The sequence below is a fragment of the Sycon ciliatum genome, chromosome 12 (genome assembly GCF_964019385.1).
Source record: "Sycon ciliatum chromosome 12, ocSycCili1.1, whole genome shotgun sequence".
Lineage (NCBI taxonomy): Eukaryota > Metazoa > Porifera > Calcarea > Leucosolenida > Sycettidae > Sycon > Sycon ciliatum.
The window spans coordinates 17,603,474-17,626,019 of NC_088654.1; the positions used below are offsets into that span (position 1 = coordinate 17,603,474).

General features: G+C 49.0%; 1 long non-coding RNA gene across 1 annotated transcript in view; it reads left to right on the forward strand.

Annotated features, from left to right (window-relative positions):
* The window catches only part of LOC135828473 (uncharacterized), a 21,048-nt gene extending 8,099 nt beyond the window's left edge, over positions 1-12,949 (forward strand). The window contains exon 2 of the long non-coding RNA XR_010555678.1: positions 12,214-12,949. This is a non-coding gene — a long non-coding RNA (uncharacterized LOC135828473). The remainder of the gene's footprint in view (positions 1-12,213) is intronic.
* The last annotated feature ends 9,597 nt before the right edge of the window (positions 12,950-22,546 follow it).

A 22,546-nucleotide genomic window follows, 5' to 3' on the forward strand; every position in this document is an offset into this window, starting at 1 on the left:
TCAACCCGGGTTGAAACGCTTCATGTAAACACAGCCTTAGACATAAAAAATCAATAGACTGTGTACATGAGAAATTTCAACCCGGGTCGAGTTCAGCCCGGGTTGAAAGTCTGTACGATAGACAAAAGAGGTGAGCGTTTACATGAAGACAGTTGACCCGGGTCAAATACTGATATGCCGCCAAAAGTCCACTTCTACAGTCCTGTATGGTAGTCTTTGGCACCTATGATCAGGGGATGGCCCACGCCTGGTAAAAAAAAAAAACCAAAAAAAAAAAAAACCAAAAAAAAAAAAACAATGAGAAGTTGCGTACAAATCGTGTACAGACTAAACAGACTATGGATTCGAACATAACAAGTGGAAAACCGGAATCCGAGAAAACGATAACATGCAAAATCATGAAAAAGTGGGGGGGGGGGTACTGAAGCAGAACAGTAGCCAAACACACCACGGATAGTTACCGAAAGCACTCTGCAGCAGCAAGGACCACAGAAGCATCAGAGTCAATGACTCTCTGGCGGGCATCTTGAGACCGTGGCCTGCGGTGACCACGGAGGCTGGCATTGGAGGCACGAACAAGAGAAAAGGAAACCCTTGACCTAATAAAGGCAAGAAGTGAGGAGAAGGGCTCCTTTCTCTTGTCGGCGAGCATAGAGGCGACACGCTTGAAAAAAGCGGAGGCGGACTTGCCGTAGCCGCCGGAAGCACTGAACACAATGGGAGAAAAAGACGCGTGTTCAACTTCCCGGACGCGTTCTTCGTACGCGCGCCTTTTCTCGGCCTCATGCTTCCGGTAGGTGGCTGTGATGGACTGTTGGCGGTTGGAGCGGGCGTGCGGGTTGAATACCCGGATGTCCAGTAGTGCCCGTTCGAAACGTCCACCCCAGACACCCGATGCGGCCACATCCAGGCGGGCACCATCCTCGGAGATGGCGGAGCGGTGACGGAAGGTCTCACCGGTTAGCGGCTGGAGATGTGGCTCGACCTGGACATCATGGGCCACTTCACGTAGGAGAGATGCGGTGAGATCCCGAAGGTCATTATGCCGCATGGCGGGGTAGCCACCAGTTGGGCAAGACAGCGCGTGTTCCGGTGAAAACGCTTTGCCGCACACACATTCTGTTGGCAGGCCTGGAGGGGTCCAACCATACCGTAGGCAGAGAGCGTCCCAGAACGCCTGCTTGTGTAGGTTGAAACCATACTGACGAAGGGGCCGACAGGTCAACCAGCTGGAGGCGCCCTTTTCAGCAGCAAGATTCAGGGTGCGCTCTGTGGTGCTGGTGGAGGTGGCAATGACCGAGGCAACCGCTTCCTTCGCCAGGCGCCGGGACTGGGAAACAATCTCTGCCTTCGCTGTGATGGTGGCAGCTGGGACGCCTTCTGCTGACTGATCTTGCTGGAGGATCTTCTGCACGAGAGACTTGGTAATATGCATAGAGTCCTGGAACTGGGAGGCAAGGGAGGATGGGTTGACGATCCCAAGCCCTCCGTCCCTGCACGGTAGGGCCAGCATGGCACGCTCGATGTCTCCTGGCGGGACGCGGTTGATGATGGCAGGGATGAATTTGGTACGGATTCTTTCCTCCAAAGGTGCGAGCAGGTCGGCCGTATTTGGCACTGTCCGGGCGACAAAGGACCACTGATGGCGAACTCCCTGGCCGAAGGCAGCAAATGCCGCTTGTGGTTGGGTGCGGGCGAACTCAGCCAGAACATCCACTTCGCGACACCACTCATCCACCTTGCCTGACACATATGCCGAACAGAATGTTCGTGATCCGAGGACGGCCCCTAGGTGGCGACACCCATCCGACCGGATGTCTATGCTGGAGTCCTGGAAGATTTCCCTGGCTCGATCTAAGCACTCGGGCTTCACCAAAAGTATCGACTTTTTGGCGTTGATGTAGTATCCATAGGATGGACCTTCTTCTTCCAGGATGGACCACCACTTATGAAGCCTGGTGAGAGTGCTTGCTGCTGTGGAATCATCTGCGAACCACGCTTGTACGGCTTTGCTAGAGGCAGCACGACGGATGAGAGGCACGGTGCCCAACGCATACATTGCCATTGCGAGCGGATCGCCTTGTGTAGTTCCTTCACAGGAGAGAATGGTCTCGCCACCGACGAACAGCCGGGATGGGGACCGGTACGTATTGACGATGGTGGTGGAGAATTCTGGGCACAGATGCTGGATGTTGCGAATGCATACGTTGCGGTTGATACGATTGAACGCATTTGATGCATCGGCTAGGAGCACGGCCTCAGTGTCGTCTTGTGCGAATGCGGATCGCATAGCGTGGATGGCTGCTTCGATGCCGCTCTGTTGACCTGCACACAGTTGGAGGCACCCTGTGGCTTGCTGAATTGCTGGGCCTACTACCATCAATATGGCCTTGCCGATAACACGTCGGACGACCTCACCAATTCCGATGGGCCGAACTCCGGGTTGCTTGTCTAATGGGATCAGCCTGCAGGCGGTATAGGCCTCAAGGGAGGAAGGGTCGATGGCAGTGGTCGCTATGCGACGGGCACACAGGGCGAGCGCATCGCAGAGAGCATCAGAGGCACTATGGAAGGACGAACAGATTCTTCGCCAGCCATTGGCGTCCATGCCTGAGGGTCCGGCCGCACCGTTGGTATTGAGGACTGATTTCATGATGGCCTCTCTCGTGATGGCTGAGAACATGATGGCATGTGGTTGTTCGGGAGGTATTCCCGGTATAAGCACTGCCTCATGGAGTGGCTCACCCGGAGGGTGCTTGGAGATGAGGACCTCTCGGACTGATTGACCGTCAATGATGTCGTTCAGGGAGTGCGAGCCCGTGGATGATTCTTGGGAGAGCATTCGAACCGCTGCTCCGGTCTTCCCTGCAGTGATCAGTGATGCGAAGTTGCGTGCGTCATTTCCCTGACTAGCTGGGGTGGGACGGGTGGAGGATTTACCGGCGTCGAGTTGCTCCTGAATTGTTCGGGCTTCCCGTATTAGCTCGTCCACGTTTCCGGCATTCCACAGTGGCAATCGGCGGTTGAGACAGTCCAGGTGTTCTTGCCGGCTGTTGGCTCCGTATGGCTTCTGCAAGATTAGTTGTGTGGCTGTCATGGCTCCCTTGATGGCATAGCCTTCACCTGCACCCTCTTGCCCGAAGCGCCTGAAAAGTTGGGCTAACAGTAACACAAACTGCGCCCCGACGGCTCCGGAGGGCACGAGAAACAGGTTTGGGCGGAAATGCACTACCTCTTCATATGCGGCGGAGAGTACTTGCTGGGTGTCCGCTACGGAAAGGTTCCCCAATTTCAGGTCACAGTTTGCAGGTGTGTACTGTGGGAGTTCATGGGCCCTAGTGTTAGTGTCTGGAGTGGCTCCACTGGTGTTGTTTGAGTGCCCTACATCGCTCTCATCCAGGGTGGCTAGCAACTCGGCATCCAGGGTTTGACTGGACATTACAGTGGGGTGAGCAGCCTGTGTGCTGTGTGTGGCCTCAGTCACCTCAGTGAGTAAGCGTTGGGCACGAGCTGCATTGCTCAGGAGACATGTAGGCTGCGCAGCTGCTGGGGAACACTGGGTGTGTTGTGTGTTGCATGATTGGATCTCTGTGCTCTGGGGCGTTGGTGATGGACGCTCGGGGATTGAATCGGTCTGGCTGTCCTCATTTGCTGACCCGTGCAGATGACGATCGAGCAGGTCCCATGCATGTTGTTGGGTGTTCGAAACTACGGTAGATGTACGGCTCGTAGCTTGGTCTTCCGAACGATCAAGCAGGTCCCATGCATGTTGCTGGGAGTTCGAAACTACGGTACTCGTACTACGACTCGTTCCTGCATCTGCTGTCTGGTGGGCAGTCGCGGGGACAGGCCCAGGTGATCTGGGAACGTGACGTGCCGTTTGAACTCCTACGAGTACGGGGCTGCGAAAGGCGGGCGGTGGCGACGCCGGAGACGCGGCTGGAGAAGGATTGTTTCGGCAGCGGTTTTTCTGAGCAGGGCAGCAATTCCGGCATTTACGTCCACTCTTCACACAGACACAGCCAACACAGGAGCCATTGCCATTGCACCGGCAACACTGAGGGCCTCCCTGCATGGCGTGTGCTGTCCAAGCTGATGCTTGAGGTGCGCAGCACGAGAATCTGGCCCAGAACTCAGTACAAATCCGACAGCTCCACAATCCGAGACCGTCGAGTTCTGCACATTTTCCCGTCCTGTATGGTCACGTGAATCTGTTCGCGCGAAATTTGCATCTGCAGTGCCGTTCAAACCTGGCGCGAGATACGCACAGAAGTACGTTTGTACGATTTTCTTGACCCGGGTTGATTTCAACCCGGGTCAAGTGCAATGCGTCATTAAATGACGCATTTTTATGCACATGGCGGGTTGAAATCTGACCCGGGTCGAACTCAACCCGGGTTGAAACGCCTCATGTAAACACCGCCTAATACTAGCACACTGTGAGCACCTTTCGAAACATCTTTCGAAACTATTATTAGCACGGTATTGGTGGAAATCAATGCTGCATGCATGATATCTATAGTAGCATGTATTTCTTCTTGCTCTGTATGGATGTATTGGTTGAAAAAATATAAGCTCAGTCTCCAATATAAGCGCGGTCTCCAATATTAGCGCGGGGTAGAGGGGTGTTGAAAAAATATAAGCACTCGTATGTTGCCGCGTAACGCAGGGGGGTGCAGCGTAACGCGCGACCAGGCTAGTGCGACAAATTTTCGTTGACTCGGTTGAGTTCGTAACGCGCGTCCGGCGGGGTGCGGCGATCTTTTCATTGCATGCAGTTTGCAAAAAATGATGCGGCAATAGCAAAAAAATGATGCGGCAATAGCAAAAAAATGATGCGGCAATAGCAAAAAAGTGATGCGGCAATAGCAAAAAAAAGGACTGCGGCAATATAGAAACCTGCGTAACGGCTCCTGTGCGACTTTGCATGTAAACGCCCTGCGTGCGGCAAACATGTGCCAATGTAACGCCAATGTAACGCTTCATGGCCTCACTGCGGCAACATAATAATTATTGCCAGTACCAAGAGTACATAACCACTGGGTTATGTACTCTTGCCAGTACGGTAGTAAGTATGTGGGGCCAGCAGTAGATCTACTATGTACTCAGTCAGTGCCGGGAGTGGCAGAGTGCAACGAAGTTGCACTCTGCCAAGTACGAGAAATTTCAACCCGGGTCGAGTTCAGCCCGGGTTGAAAGTCTGTACGATAGACAAAAGATCAAAGAGGTGAGCGTTTATATGAAGACAGTTGACATGACCCGGGTCAAATACTGATATGCCGCCAGAAGTCCACTCTCCAACGTCCAATGTACAACGCTACATTTTTGAACAAACTCAGAGAGCTAGAGAGAGAGGGAGAGAGAGTCCGGAGATTCATTTATTTCACTTCCAAACAGAGTGCAAGGTTCGATGGACTTCTCGTGTGCTCTGGATGGCAGTCATGAGTCAGTCAAGTGAGAATATTATATTATATTTTAAAAGTCAAGTCGGCAGGAATAGCGCAAGCTCCCATGTAGAGAGGAGCACTCTGAACACACATTCCCGAAGTATCGCCGAAGTCGCACCAACCTCTTCTTCACATTGTCCCCGTCGCGGGCTTGCGAAATACAGTACGTCATGGTTTGGAGGCAACAACGTTGGGAATGGCCTGGACCTCAGCGTTTCTTCAGCCCTTCCATGAGTACCTCCATGAGCGACACTCTCACACTGCTATCTGGTGTTCACGAGGTGTTGTCGCGCTGGAAACGGAGCGTCTCTGTAAGTTTGTAACCCTGGTGATGTTTGTGCCTGGAGAGCACTATAAGTGGTGCTCCTCAGCCTACTCAAGCTCAACTGATGAGGGGTGATTTCCGCGAAACACTGTGTATTGAACAGGGAGTGGTGCTTTCTTGCAGGTTTGCCGAGTGGAAGGTTCGATGGACTTCTCGTGTGCTCTGGATGGCAGTCGTGAGTCAGTCAAGTGAGAATTCAAGTCGGCAGGAATAGCGCAATCTTCAATGACTATGTAGGAAGCAACACACAATTCCCCAAGTATCGCCGAAGTCGCACCAACCTCTTCTTCGTGAACTTAGGGACCATCGCAAAAGTTCGCAGAACTGAGCCCCCGAAACGAAGACCGTGAGTTTCGGGCCTGACCCCCCTCCCTCCCCCCTCAAACGAAACGACAGTCACAATAATAGAGAGGTTCCGGGGTACGATTTTCCGTGCCAAAATCCGTATGGGCGCTACGGATTTTTTCCAGGCGTGCTCCATACGATTTTTCGGCACGAGAATCCGTGTGGACTGGCTTTCATACGAACCATGCTTCGTATGGAGATTTTGCGTCATCGGATCGGGTGCAGAAAGATTTTTCGCGTATTAATTTGGTACGAGAAACATCGATTTTTCGCGGGAAGTTTTGATTTCGGTACAAATTTTCAAAATAAAAAGGCATAGCGCGGGAATGTGACGTGTTTGCGATCGTAACCTAGGCAATGACGGCAAACACATAAGTTCCGTACCCCGGAACCCGCGATATTCATGTTAAAACAAAATGGCGTCACGATTTATTGAAAGTGGTATAGTTGGTGGAACGAGTGTTCAAAACCATTTGAACTTCATACTGTTCGTCTTCTTTTTGACATGCTCTCTTTCCATCGTCCTTAGCTTTTGTTTGTTGAGAGCTGTTTTGGCTTTCTCCTATACCTCTGGGGGATGCCAAGTGATGGTTTTGAGAGGCTGGTGATGGCTGTGAGCGAGAGTTTGCCGATCGGCGTCGTCCTCGCTATAGCGATGAAAATACTAGTTACTGCGCACCTGGCAGATATCACAACACGTCCGAGCGTCCAGGAGCAAAGGAATCTTGGGTTTTCACTGGAATCTAGTCCTCCAGGATCGTGTAGCCCACCGTCGGTGAATGGCGGTCCAGAAAGGTCGAACCTGGTCTTCTGCAGCATCTCGCAGTCCTGCGAGGCACACTGAATACGCCTGTCATGTATTCTACAAATAAAAATCACGAAGTAGTGGACTTTACAGTGATGAGTCTATCCTGTATGCTGCAAAAGACGCAGGAAATGTGACTGGTGTCTGTACACTCAGTGACTGGACGCCAACACCCCAGTCTTCTCCTGCAGGATCTGTTTGACATTGACATTATGCAGTAGGTCGGCATTGACCTGGTTTGGCAGCTATCGTAATAGTATCTGCCTGGTTGGATGTAGCAGGTTGGTGTTTGCTCGTCGTCCAGTCCGGAATTTTCTTGTAACTCACGGTGGAGTACGCGCAGGGTTTGTGATCATCCCTGTTCACTTCAATATTATCAAACACAACGTTCCCTTTGTCACTCATCTTATCCTGAGTACTGAATTTGCTGACAATATTGCACCACCGTGACTTGTCACAACCTACCGCCACTGCTGGCGGTGGCGACTGGTTCGTCAATGGCGGTGACCAGGCTGACTGACTAGCTTCGAGACAGCGGCCTCGTTGTCAACCCCGCGGCAGCCTAAAGGTTGATTTTATCGATCCAGCCTCAGCGCCATGTTGACGATGCCCTAGTGACTGTGTGTCATGGATTGCCTTGCCATCAGCGGTCATTGCCGTCCACCTTGATGCAGCCCTCAACAACTGGCTCAGCCCATGGGAGTCTCAAGTGGACAAAGTTGTTGCCAAAGTAGCTCAGAAGATTGGTGCATCGTGGTGTAGGTGAGCACATAACTAGGACTTCCCAGCGCCTATTTGTCCAGGCTGCGATACTATGTGACATGCTGTACTGCACATTCTTTTCAGCACTGCAAGGCTGGCAGCTGGACCGACTGCAGGGGCCGCGCACATGCAGGCCGCCTGTTGCCAGTGCAGCATTCTGGAACGTTCCTTCCTTCTGAGATCCGTGGAATAACGTTATTAACTTTCTTTGCTTCAAAGCAAGTTGCTTACCTTTCTGTTGTGCTCCCAGTGTCCTTACAACAATAACCTACAGCAATGTTTTATTTTCCTTTCCATTACCCAACCAATGAATACTATGATGTCGATTCTATTTCTTCATGACTTTGGTGTGTGCCCGCGCACGCGCACGCACGTGTGTGTGTGTATACCTCACTCGCCACTCGAAGTTCTGTTCCCCATCACTGGAACACTGCCTGTTCTTTCAGGACCTGCCATCATCTGCAGGTGGGCATTCAATGATTGTATTGTGTGTGTGTTTCATTCAGAATCAGATCCGCTATCGTTGCTATAAGAGAAAATCTGTGGGTTCACATCCAGTGCATTTTTAGATTTGCGTGCTTTTCTCGCCACGGGCGCATACATGGGACATTGTGTGTGTGTGTGTGTGTGTGTGTGTGTGTGCGTCTGTGTGTACGGGGATATTGTCTGTATCGGCTTTTGGTACTAATGTTCAGGTCTGTGCTTGCATGTGTGAACATGAAATTGTCCGGTTCTGTGCATGCTATTGCTATGTTGTATATTATTGTATGTATGTGTGCATTTCCACGAACAGTGTAGACGAGCGTGGAGAGTGCATTCATCCCTCATCAACCACTTCCCCTTGGGCTTACGAGAGTTTTTTCCGCGTACCTCTCATTTTTGTTTGTTTCTCTCTGATACTGTATTGATGCCGGTACCTGTACCTCGATGTGTTCCTCTATCTGCAGTCGCCTTTAACCTTCGGTCAAGTTAACGTTTATTGTGCTCTAGTTATCGTGCGAATCAAAATGAACAATAATAACACAAGTCGTGCTAGAGTGACGACATGTGCGTGTAGTAGGGTTGATGCGATGGGACGTTATAATTAGGTGGAACAGAACACACTTTGGGCAGATTGATTGGGCATCATTGATTGTGCTCAGTCTAAACAGTGAACATAATAATTATCTCCAGTGACAGACTGTAGCGGCTAGCCTCCAATAGGTAGCTGGCACTAGTCGCTACTGCTTGTTTGACAGGTGCCGCCAGAACCCCTGTTGTGTCATGCTATAGATGCACATGCCCTGTTCTGGGGCATACTGAGGTACTTTGATTTTGTTGACTGCATGTAGACAGCATCCAATAGTAGTACTCGTAGACCTTGGCTCTTGGTAGGTCAACCACCATCGCATGGATCGATCGGTGACTATGCACTTGGAGGTTGGAATAGCCCGCGTTGAACAGATCTTGCCATGGCCCAGGGAGTGAACTCGCTTACTCGACTATCCCGGTTTTAGTTAACCAGCATAAGTGGTGCAATTTGTCCATACCATGTTGCGAGCTCACAGTTGTTTGGGCAGGTTTTGAGCTGCACCACGAAACAAAGCGAAATAACGGCGTGACTGTAGAGCAAGGAAGCGGCGAGACGGCACTTCCAGGACGAGACAGGCAGTAGAGATGTGTTCACAGCACGAGCAACCTCTCAAACCCTGCCGGTACTCCACAGTTACAAGAAAATGTCGGACTGGACGACGCGCCAATGCAAACCTGCTACATCCAACCAGGCAGATAGCTGCCAAACCAGGCCAATGTCGATCCACTGCATACCGGTATGTCAATGTCAAACAGATCCTGCAGGAGAAGACTGGGATGATATTGGCGTCCAGTGTACGGACACCAGTCACATTTCCTGCGTCTTTTGCAGCATACAGGATAGACTCATCACTGTAAAGTCCACTACTTCGTGATTTTTATTTGTAGAATACATGACAGGCGTATTCAGTTTGCCTCGCAGGACTGCGAGATGCTGCAGAAGACCAGGTTCGACCTTTCTGGACCGCCATTCACCGACGGTGGGCTACACGATCCTGGAGGAACTAGATTCCAGTGAAAACCCAAGATTCCTTTGCTCCTGGACGCTCGGACGTGTTGTGATATCTGCCAGGTGCGCAGTAACTAGTATTTTCATGGCTATAGCGAGGACGACGCCGATCGGCAAACTCTCGCTCACAGCCATCACCAGCCTCTCAAAACCATCACTTGGCATCCCCCAGAGGTATAGGAGAAAGCCAAAACAGCTCTCAACAAACAAAAGCTAAGGACGATGGAAAGAGAGCATGTCAAAAAGAAGACGAACAGTATGAAGTTCAAATGGTTTTGAACACTCGTTCCACCAACTATACCACTTTCAATAAATCGTGACGCCATTTTGTTTTAACACGCATACGGTCCACTTTTCACTGCTCGAAAACGACGTATAAAAAATCCGTAGAGCCTCCACGGATTTTGGCACGAAAAATCGTACTCCGGAACCTCCCTAATTATGGGCTTCATTATTTCACTTGGATGCTGCACACATAATAATTATTATAATATACTACACAGCAGGGCCGGCCCTGGGGGTTCATAAACCCTATGAACCCCTGCTAGTACTACATTGTAGTACTAGCAAGAGTCCATAAACCACGCGTTTTATGGACTCTTGGTACTAGACTACACACAGTGTACCGGCAGCCAGCTACGCGACACGCGCAGTTGCATGAATGGACTACGCGTCCTGACAAGCGATCTACGCCGGCTGTGATGGCATGCTAATCTATAATCAGCTCCTATACATGTCGTCAATACTTTTTTGAATTGAAGCCCGGTTTGCGATTTTCGACACGACTCCCTCCCCCCCCCCCCCCCCAAACGTATGCTCTTCGTTTCAGGGGCTTCTGCGAACTTTTGCGATGGTCCCTTATAGAGGTTATGCGATAACGTCAAACCCGCCATATATAGGAGCCAGTTGGGGTGGCAAAATGCCCAAAGCGCGTACAGAAACCCCTTATATAGAAGAATTTGGGGTGGCAAACGTACTACGTGTATCGCATAACCTCTATACATGTACATGTACCATGAAAAGAAAAACAATAATATTCCAGTACATGCGCAATACATTGGAAAACTCCAAGAAATTCCATGTAAAACAGACGAAATTCAGTTCTCAATATGGCCGATGCCTACTCCAGCACCATCCTGCGTTGACATGACAGGCAAGTCAGGCGCCTTCTGAAGTTCTGGACCCGCGTAGCTGGAGGTCGACTGCATGGAACACTGAAAATTGGGTATTGATTCGCAGCCAAACCATTATGATTGAAACTGAGGGCTTGTCCCACTTGAGCCTCTGTTGAGGGCGAGGCGACCAGCAAGTCGCTTCTGATAACCTGCATACATGTATTTCAATTTTCAACTGTTCGTGGTGTAGCCAAGGACTGTGCATGTGTTGCGAGTTGGGTATACTGAGAATATGACAAGGCTACAGTGGAGGTTCAAAGTTCTTTAAAAAACATTTACCATGCAGTTAATGCTATCACGTGACAGTCTTTGATAATGCTCGAAACATTAGCAGATTCTGCTCGAAGAACAGGGAAATTAGCCCCAACCATACACACCTTATGGCAGGCACTTCCTTGAATTCTGCTCCATTTCTTTTTTCACATACCAAACATGCATGAAACATCAGGCGCGTGCCCCGTATGGGTTCCTGGGTGCCCGGAACCCCCCTTTTTTCGCTCAAAATGCAGGATTTTGCTTCATTTTTTGAAAGATTTCCCGGAGGAGGTCCCCCGGAAACCCCCCTTGAAGGGCACCGGCGCACGCGCCTGAACATACCAGAAAAAGTAGAAAATTCTGCAAAATTGTCTGCCGGCAGTATCCGCTGAGGGCATTATCTCCTACCGGCGTGCAACTGCAATCTCCATCGATAATCTCATGCGTACAATTTCTACATCAGTACATGAGTACATGACTACCAGTTTTTATCCTACTGTGCGTGTGTGTGTGCGCGTGTGTGTGGTACATGGTGTGTGTGTGTGTGTGTGTGTGTGTGTGTGTGTGTGTGTGTGTGTGTGTGTGTGTGTGTGTGTGTGTGTCCCATATGGTGCAGTGGTATGTGCAGCGATTTCCAATCGATAGGTTGCGGGTTCGATTCCCGATGATTATGGTCACACACGTCTTTCTTCTCTTTCTCAGACTCCTCCTGACTTTTCTTTCATTCTCCTGGGTGGTTACCAACAGCCAGTGCATGCCGGAGTATGTGGTGTGATGTGTGTGCGTGAAAAAAAATGAAAAAGACCAAAAAGTAGGGATTCACTGGCCAGAAAAGCCACTTCATAGCTGTATGGTGTAGACCAGGCTGAAAAGTGGTGGTCAATTCTTCAGCCTTGCAAGCTGTTGAATGGTGCAATCCCAGCACAAGCTGCTATGGCTTCTGCTGTAGCATCGCTATCATCGCCTCTGGCGATGGGCGTCCAATGGTCCAATGGTGTGTGTGTGTGTGACATCCCCAGCCTGCTGACATCGCGCCGCATGGAGTGGCTTGGGCATGTTGTGCGAATGCATGAGGAGCGTGCCCCGCGTCAACTACTGTTTGGCACCCTACATCCTGTCCGTCCAATGTGCGGCCCGAGGAAAAGGTGGCGCGATGCTGCGCGGAAGGATCTGGCGGCGTTGGGCATCGACGAATGGTATGACTTGGCCCAGGATAGACGGGAATGGCGGGCCGCTTGCAGTGTTCTGCCCCGCCCCAACCCGTTTGTGAGCCCCTGCGGATACCTTGTGCCGAGTGTGGCCGTCTCTTCTCCAGGAGTGGTTTGCCTCGTCATAAATGCCTCGATGAGCGCCGCAAACCTGTATCAGAACAGAGAGGTAGCCGACAATGTTCTTCCTGCGAGCGCTGGTTCCGCAGTGCCGGAGGTTTGGCGGTCCACAAGTGCCCCAACTCCCGGATGCTCCCCGCGACATCGTCTCGGGCTCCGTGCCGGGCGGCGGTGTCTACCATTGCTGCTCAGGCGACTCCTCCGCCGTAGCGTGTGCGGCCCGCTCTCTCATGCTGCAAGGCCCACTGTGGGGCCTGTGGCCGATGCTGCCGCTCTACTCGTGGATTCCAAATCCATAGCTGCCGGAGATGGCTCTCTCGTCGTGCTGATTGAACATGGTTCCTGATCTCTCGGCAGACTGCCGACTTTCTGCCGTCGCGCGTCGTTTTCCATGTTGTCAGCCCCGCGAGGGGACACGTGACCGTAATGGCAGTGTTTATCAGGACCAGGACCAGGTGTGTGCGCGCGCGCTTGAGTGTACTGCATGTGTGTGCGTTGGTTGGTATGCGCGCGCGTGCATGCGTGTGTGTGTGTGTGTGTGTGGTGTGCGTACATGTACAATACATAATGTATACAAAAGAGAAATGACCAAGGAACTACAAGTTACGCTATACTGTCCACTAACACCACCAGTTACTAAACAATCAGCTCATGCGATAACATTGCACGGCACTGCTCGACGTAACCTGTAGTTCCTTGGTCCTTTCTCTTTTGTATAAATTAAGCCTTGGCTCTCCATCCGAGTCCATTCCAATACATAATGTGTTGTAATGCAAAAAGGGAGATTCATATTCATGTACATGTACATGTACATGTACATGAATATGTATTACTAGTACTCAAGTAAAACCTGTCAAGGCGACCACTCGGATAAGGCGACCACCTGTCCTAGAAGACCACTGGAGCCAGGACCAAGGGATGCTTTTACCAGTCAATTGACCCTGGATAAGGAGACCACCTGGTAACAGAGACTACATTGTTCAGGTTCCTTGAGCGGTAGACAGGTTTCACTGTAATTCAATGTGCATGTACACGTCCAAGTGGGGTCGGTCCACTGTAAGATGTAGCCTCTCTTCACTCAGACTCAAACCATGTGAGAAGAGCAGTGAGGGCGATGTGTCAGCAGATGCGGCCCATTAGTGTCATGATTGCTACTTGTTACTGCACAATGCAGTTCCGGTCACGATGGTCACTTGAGTATATACATGTAAACATGTACAGGATTGTATAGATTGTACATAATTATAGTGAATGACCGTTGTTGTCGTTGGATAATCCCTCACCCATCCTAATCGTATCTTGTACGTAACTGGTTCTATACCATGCATCTAGCTAGTGCAAACCATAGCCTAGGTCTCGCGGAGTACTACAAGTACAACTACATTGTACGTACAATCAAGGTTACTGGTCACGTGGTGTGTTATCGCTGGTTAGCCCAGTATCTAATGCTGTTCTTCCACTGCCCCAAAATACGAGAAGAGTGCCTTTAGTAAAGAGCCTCCCGACTACAGACCATGTCGACCTAGTAGTACCTTCCATGACCTACATTCCAGCATGTTATGTCACCATGCAGCGAGGCGAGACGTTCCAGATGTAGGAGCTGCATTGTACTTCTCCTCCAGCACTGCCGCTGCCACTGCGCTCCAAGGCAAGGGATTCTGTTCACAGGCTCCAGCTAGGCTACTGAGCCATCCCCAGGCCCTTCGCCTTGGCGACCGCCATTGCGAGAGCATGCTCACATCACCCAGTGACCTGATGAGTGATGGATCGGACCATCCCGGTGTTTCGCCACTGTCACTAACATCAAGAGACTGAGGACATGATCGTCACCTGGGGATTCTTCGTTTTATTTTCATAGAGAGTTTTACGCCAAATTTGGTGAGATTGCGCATCACGTACAGTACAGCGATCCACCCCGTTGTGGATTGTACAATTATGTAGGTTTAGGCGGCAGCTGCATCATCTTTTGATTGAGCAGTTCTTGGACCAGCGCGGTTGTCGAAGACACAATCGGGTATTGTGGGGTATATTTTAAACGTAGCTGAACTCTGCACCTTTAAGTTTAACTATCAACAAAGCTGTTAACGATACCATTCAGCTGTTCAATAAGGCAACAATCTCTCCTCCTCTACTTACTCCATGCGCTCTCAGCCTACACGTGGCTACCCTGTAACCGGTTACCCCTTCGTTGTTTGCATGTACATGTACATATGTACATTATGTGCCGGTATAATATCCTCTGTCAGATCATACTTTTTCTTTCCAAATTTTCTAATTCCTTTCCTCTCTTTTCTAAATGCGGCTTATCCATTCGCCTTCATGTCATTGGGCCTAGTTCCCGTTTATGGTGCGAATTACAGTAAACCAACCAACCATATTAAAAATATCACCATGGTATTGGTGTGTGTAATGGCTACTGAGGCTAGCCATCTGTTGGCTGAGAGCGTATAGAGCCATTGGAGGGGAAGAAGAGGAGAGATTGTTGCATTATTGAATGCTGCACTGTCAAGTGATTTGCACATGAAATGTTCAGCAGATGACGCCTGTAAGTGTATGCCTGAGCTGAGCAGTGCTGACACAGCAGAACGATGAAGCTTCGATTCTCGAATGACTCAGTACATGTACTCTGCCGGCCTAAGCCAGTAAAGGCTAAACGACGTAACGTCGTTGTATGGTATAATAACGATCTGTGAGTGTGACGCACCAGAACGATGAACGCTGCATGCGGCACTACTCTCGCCGCTTCAATGCAGTTGTATGATATCATCGTAACTGGCAGGTGTGGACCGGGACAGGCTCTTTTAGTTACTTCATTCCCAGGCAGTAATACTAATAGTTGGTGGTCCACTTTTTCCTCCCGGAGCAATGGGCCGCGGGGATATCCAGTACACGTAGTTACGTCTGTTCTAGGATTAGTAAGCAGAACAGTCATAGTGATTGTGCTGCAGTGTTGCGGCACCTGGCCCTCACCCTCTTGGCAACTCCTTGGAAGGCATCAATGCAGTGCTTGACCAACAGAGGTGCGTGCCCGCGCGTGTTGCTACCACGAAGTACATGCACATGTAACTACAACCCATTGTACTGCACTACAGCTGCGCTCCGTGAAATCCGACCGGAAGTGCAAAGCTGCCACCAGCCCTGGACCAGTTTTCGATTATTTTCATTGTGTGCTCACAGCCACACAGTGAGTAGTCGTTCGTGCCACTACCAGGCCTGCAGGGCGAAGTAACATTAGTTGAAGGCGCCAAATACGCACTCTGGGTCAGATTTCACCGAGCGTAACTTTAGTAATAGTAGTGCCCAGTGCACCGGTGACAGACGGTGGTGTGTGGTTGGCGATCGCGAACCAGGCCGGTTTCTGGCAACGAACGGCGGCCGGAGAAGCAAGAGGCCACTACAAAGCTGGGGACCTTTCGCCGAGATCAAGGTCCAAGGAGACCTTACCGTGTACAAAATGTGGAAACCAAGGCTGGCTGGAGTGCAGAATAAAGCATAGTCTTCTACTTACAGTCATGTACATGTAGTACTAAGTCTTGCACAATCATGTTGTGTTTAAGCTAAAAACGTGTTTCTATGGTACACGCCAAGTGGTATCGTGTAGCGTGGGAGAGGTTGATTGCGATACAAGCAGAGCTAGAGACACACTTGATTGCAGCACGTTATCGCCTATCCGGGTGTGGATAGATTGCTCATCTCTCCCCCCCCCCCCCCCCCCCCCCCCCTGCATGCTGCAATGACTGTAGTAGTTGACTGCACACAGCAAACATTCGGAGCCGCGCCGCTAGGAGTCGAAGGCAGAATTGATAAAAAGGCAAGATGGCGATTGATGACGTAGACGTAACATCAATGGTTGAATGCAGGTATCAAACGAAGTTCTCGAGAGTGAACAAACTCCAATCAATGGCAATCATCTCAAATCCTCTCATGCATCCGCCTACCGGTAGTAACCGGTGGCGACCAGTCGCTGAATACTATATCAATCCATGCAAGATGGTACATACGAACAAGATACCCACAGACACCCACACTTACACATCCAGCAACATGCAGCATCAGGGGCACAATAAATGCCAAGACGCTGTAAGAGGCAGGACTACTTGGGTATAACATTAAATTTTATGACCTGATTGTATTTGCCAGTATACAATGTAGTATCGAGAGCAAGGCGCACCAGCAACAAGGATACCGGTATTAAAAACTGGACTACTGTAACTAAAATAATGGTTGTCCAGTGCCGGTGAAACTGATCTTTGGGCCACACGAATTGACAACGAATGGGCTGTTGACTTTGTTGAGCAGTCGTTCCCGTCTGTCGCCTTCCACGAAGATTTACCAAGGTATAAGCAGTGCTTCTGATTCTAAGTTTGGAACACCGTTCGGTTGAAGTGATCGTGCTACTTCCGTCCCTTCTTCAAACGTAGTCGAAACCGTTTGTTGATCTCAAGGCGCTGCATTCCGTGTATGCCCGGCATTATGAAGGATGCACACAATGTCGACTCATGAAAGCCCCGATAGACTGTCACCCTTCAGATGTGCACAAACCTACATTGTACATGACTTGATTGTACACATGTATGTCGTTATGTTAACCGACTGTGGATTAAAATGGGCAGAATTGCCTTCGTGAACTGCCGGCAGTTTGCATAAGAGAGCCATTTCCTCACGCTGTCTGTTGTTCATCAAGGTAAGCAGCACTGAAGAACAATACCCCCCCCCCCCCCCACACACACACATTTGGATCTCAAGGGCATTCATACACATGGGCACATGTACATGTACATGATTGTGTTCTGTGTTAGAATTCTAGCTATGTCAGTATGTATGCATGCATGCAGTAGGCCTTTGCGGATAATGCCGGCAGAAAAATTGGCAGAATTCGGTACTTTTCTGGTAAGTTTCATGCATGTTTGGTATGTGGATAAAGAAATGGAGCAGAATTCGAAGAATTACCCGCCATAAGGTCTGTATGATTCTGCCAATTTCACTGCTTTTCGAGCAGAATCTGACAAAGCCTAGCATGCAGCGATCGCCTAAGAGTCTGTTTGCAACGTAGTGGGGGTGAGACATCCTGAGGATTCATGTGTAACTCAAAGAGAATTGGTGAGCACACATGCTCTTTCCCTGGGCACTGCAAATTCACAACTCATTTCACGGAATCATTTTCGACGTTTCGGCAAATTGCCAGCATCAGGATGCAGCAATCATGCAATCAGAATGCAATGTTTGTGACATGTCCAGGTTTGGATTCTGCAGCAGTACCGGTACATGCACGATGCAGGTGTTGCTCCTTGGGAAAGTATTCGATTACTTGTAGTTAGTTATTTCTTCTCCTTGGCATACACTGTAGCTCCTTCTCCTTGACAGCAGCACGTCGATTTCTGACACCTGCTGACATCGCAAGCCAGGCCTAGCCTGGTTTAGGGCGGGCCAGGCAACACGAGCATGCAGGCTGGGTTCACCTGTCAGAAGTCGACTGCGATTCTACAGTATGTGCGCTGACAGTGACAGGAATGTGCGAATTCGCTGGGCGGAGCTGTGTCGCCATCTGCCCGCCCATTGGTCGCGTGCATCTTGGAGCACACAGATCTTACTGGATCTATCGTGAATGGAGTTGTCACGTACATTTTATTGTAGAGCATTTTCATTTTCTCTTTTGGCTTTTGCTGTTTGCTTAGCTGTTGCGCTAGTGATGTCATGGCGTGTGTCATGGCTTGTGATCGCCCGTACAAGTACAAGACTAAGAGACTTTTTCCACCAAGGCAAGGAGTCGTGAACAAATACCGGTATTTCACGACTCCTTGCTTTCCACGCCATCTTGGAGCAGACCTCTTTCCGTTCGTGACACACGTCTACAGATACAATGTACATGTACAATGTACAGTGCTGGCAACTGAAATCCGACCCCCTGAGCGGTGCGCTCACATCGTAACACTACGAAATTGAGGCCGCTAGAAAGTGAACGCACCGCCCAGGGTGTCGGATTTCAGTTGCCAGCACTGTACATGTACAGTACATGTAAGTAGCACAATGTAGACTCATATTGTTCTACAGTGCTGGCAACTAAAATCCGACACCTGCACGGTGCGCTCACATGGCAAAGGTCCAACAGAGGATAGTAAAGCTACGAAATAGAGACCGCTAGAATGTGAATGCACCGCTCAGGGGTCGGATTTCAGTTGCCAGCACTGTACAGTGCTACGAACGGATTATTAATTTTTTTCGTGGAGTTCCCCGCCCCGTGTGAAGTAGGACGGCAAATGTTTTCGCGGACTCCTCCACTATTAAAGCAGGTTATGCCCCGTTCAGGTACATTACAACGCATAGAATAGCTCCGTGTTCTCTTCATGCTCTATACTGACGCTCTCACTGCATAGTAGTAGTAGTGTGCTGAAGAGTGCAGTCGCCACCAAGTCACCTCCTTCACGACACGTGGGATAACCGATTGCATCTTTCTGCTGTAACATTGCTGTGTGTGTGATATTCTACTCCTTCTCGCATCATTCCCACTGGTGTTGCCCATGGGAAACCAGCACAGCTACATGTAGATACCGTAATAATAGTTTTAAAATATTATCGTAGTAGATGAGTCTAAGTGATTACTACCGTCGCATGCAGCCCACAAGACCAAACACCTTATTGAACTTCTTTCTCACGGTCGCTTCCGTGTACAATAGGGCTGCCTGTAGCCCGAGTGCACTTGCAAGTTAATAAAGAATACATACCTGTACATACAGAACATGTCTTGGGTCCTTGCTGCAAATACGCAGAGCAGAAAAACAGAGACCAATATCGTTATTGGCTTCTGTTTTTCTGCTTTGTGTACATGTACCTGTACTGCAGACAGGCACAGTGGGTTGGTCAAAGACCATGATTGAGATACGAGAGGTACAGTCTGTATCGGCTATAGCGTAGTACCCTTTTGATTTCTGTGATTTATCACTATTTAAACCGATGCATCACTACATGTATATTATGCGATACGATCGATTTTTTTCTTCTTTTTTCGATCGACACATGAAAGGCAAGGAAATACTTCCAGCATGGCGTTTTGACAAATGAGCATGCTGCATAGTTGACAGTGCCCGCATTTCCATAAAAAATTCTGTTATGTACATGTACATGTATCACTATAAAAACAAGCAACGTGAAGAAAGTAAAAAAAATAGGGTCTTTGATATTATTGCTACATGTATTTTTAAAGTTATCACTATAGCCGATAATAATAATTATAGTGAGTAATAGTGTGTTATGCATGTTTTGATTCTTTGTTGCCATCATAATATCCGATATATCATTACATCCGATAATATTGGTTATAGTGATATTTGTACTGGATAAAATACGTTTTGCTTTTGATATTTCGTACCAATATCACTGTAGCCGGTATATTCTTATATCCGGTCACTCTATAGCCGATGCAGACTGTACAGGTCTCAACACCTTTGAAAAAATAAAAGTACTGTACATTTATTGTGGAAAATACGGTATGTAAACAATACATGCCGTGGTAGCACCACCCCAACCAACTTCTGGTACTGCTGAAGTAAACATTACAGACCTGTTACATTTTCAGTGCAGATCAGGCCCTTTCAGGGAATCGTGCCACGTGGTATGGTCCAAGGGCCTGATGTGATGTAACATCTGTTATGTAGATCAGGCCCTTTCACGGAGCCGTGCCAGACCGTAATGGTACGACTCCCTGCCGAGTCCCGGGTGTAGATCTATTTATAGGAGGATTCCCTTGCCTTTGCAACAAACAACGGACTCTGGACGGTGAACTTTTGACCTTTGAGGCCCTAGCGGTTTTATGCAGCAGTTATGCTGAAGGATGAACTAAGTAAGTTATGCTCGGCAATGCTATTAATTTTTTTCAGAAAGCCGTGATTATGCCCAGAATTATGCCGGCATTATCCGCCGATGAAGTGTAGTCTCCTGGACGTGCTTCCGGTGTACTTTTGCTATTCCTAAATTGGACACCGATCGGTCAGATGCGGGCATATCTGAGGACCTGGCCCTCCTGGACAACAAGGAACTGCGAGAGCTTGCGATAGCCTGGCCATATCGACAGTACAGGAACCCGGCCTCAACTCGTCCACCGATTGCGGGGCCTAGGTATCGGCCGACCGTCCCCAGCAGGTCAGTCGGATGCCCACTTATTGTCGTTAAAAGGGATGCTGTAGATGGGATTTCATGCTGCATGAAGGAACTTTCAGGCAGGGTCTCCCAAATAGCAGACCTGCTGTCTCAAGTTGCCACACTTCGCGACGAAATTGCCTTGTTCAAAAAAGTAATGCGTGCTCCAAGTGCAACATGCATTACATTGCGCCGCAAGTCAAAATAGTAATAGTAGTAGTAGTATTCTTTTATTTTCCATCGGAAGCCTCAACAGTGATGAACACAACTCTTAAGAGGGCCGATAACAGAGTAGAGGGGTGTGGGGTGAGAAAAAATAATAATAATAAGAGATATTTAAACTAAACTAAACTGATACTTGGAACAATAAAGCAGCAGTAAGCAGTAAGCAGTAAACACAGGTATACAATACAAGCGATGCAGATCAATGAGGCCGTTTGCTGAAAAGAAGATCAAAATACTTCTGAAAAGACGCTGCGTCTTTAAGCATGGTCCTAATGGGATAATGCAAGAATTAAAGAGATGTTTTTAAAAACGAATTTAAACTAGGAACGCAGTAAACACAGTTATACAATATAGGCGGTGCAGATCAATGAGGGAGTTTGCTGAAAAGAAGATCAAAATACTTCTGAAAAGACGCTGCGTCTTTTAGCATGGTCTGAAGGTGCTTAGCAAATGTAGTGCGGTGCTGGGTGCGCCACTCCACAGGCAAAGAATTAAAGAACAGGGCAGCACGATTTGAAAAGGAATTGACACCGTCAGTCGTCCGGAATTTAGATATTGCAATAGCAGCATTAAAAGAGCTTCTTATTGTCCTAGGGCCGGTTGAAACTTGAGGGAAAAGGTCCGTCAGATTTGGGAGAGGGAAAACGACATGATTAACATGGATAAATTTAGCAATGCTACGAATAAGGTAATGTTCAAACGGATCAATCGACAATCTAGCTAACAGCGGCATGACGTCATCTTGTAGTTTTGAGCCACAAGCAGCGCGTACAGAACGACGATAAACGGACGAGAGTCGCTGTCGGTCCTTGGCGGATAGCTTCATTGCAAAGCAAGAGCAGCAGTATAATAAGTCAGGCCGGATAACAGAGAGGATAAACTGCCGTTTTGCCTTCAAACTTAGCTGCCGAAAACACCGTCGAAGAGCGCCAATTTTCGTGCAAGTCTTCCTAACGATAAAGTCTATGTGACCAGACCAAGAAACATCACTGTCTACAATGACTCCCAGGATTCTCGTGCTAGACACTTGAGTCAGAGGCTGTTGGTTAAAAACGATTGGAGTTGAGAGGGGTTGAGAAGACTTAGAAATCATCAAAGTTACAGTCTTTGTTGTATTAATGCGCAGCCCAAGCTCGTCTAGATCCACAGAAATTGCAGATAGCGAATCAGTAACGGTAGCGACGGCCTCAGCTTGTGTACGTCTGCTGGCATACAACGTCATGTCGTCAGCGAACATCGGGAGCTTGCAAGAAAAGGCCTCTGCTGTCAATGGGAGCTTCCGTACATAGATGTTAAATAGAACCGGACCCAGAATGGTGCCCTGTGGCACGCCACTAGTGATTGCCACCAACGGAGATGTTCCAGTGTGGGTAACCACCCGCTGTTGTCTGGCACAAAGGTATGATCGGAACCAGGCCAGGGCCGCTCCCGAAATACCGACAGCTGCGAGAGCAAGAAGAAGCTGCTGATGCTTCACCAAATATTTATTACGACTGTAGACAAAATGCATGATAGTGAATTATTATTAAAATGCTTGGCACCTATGAAATCAGGGGATGGCCCACGCCTGGTAAAAACTTAAATAATGTACATGAATACATATTATACAAAAGAGAAAGACCAAGGAACTACAAGTTACACTATACTGTCCACTAACACCACCAGT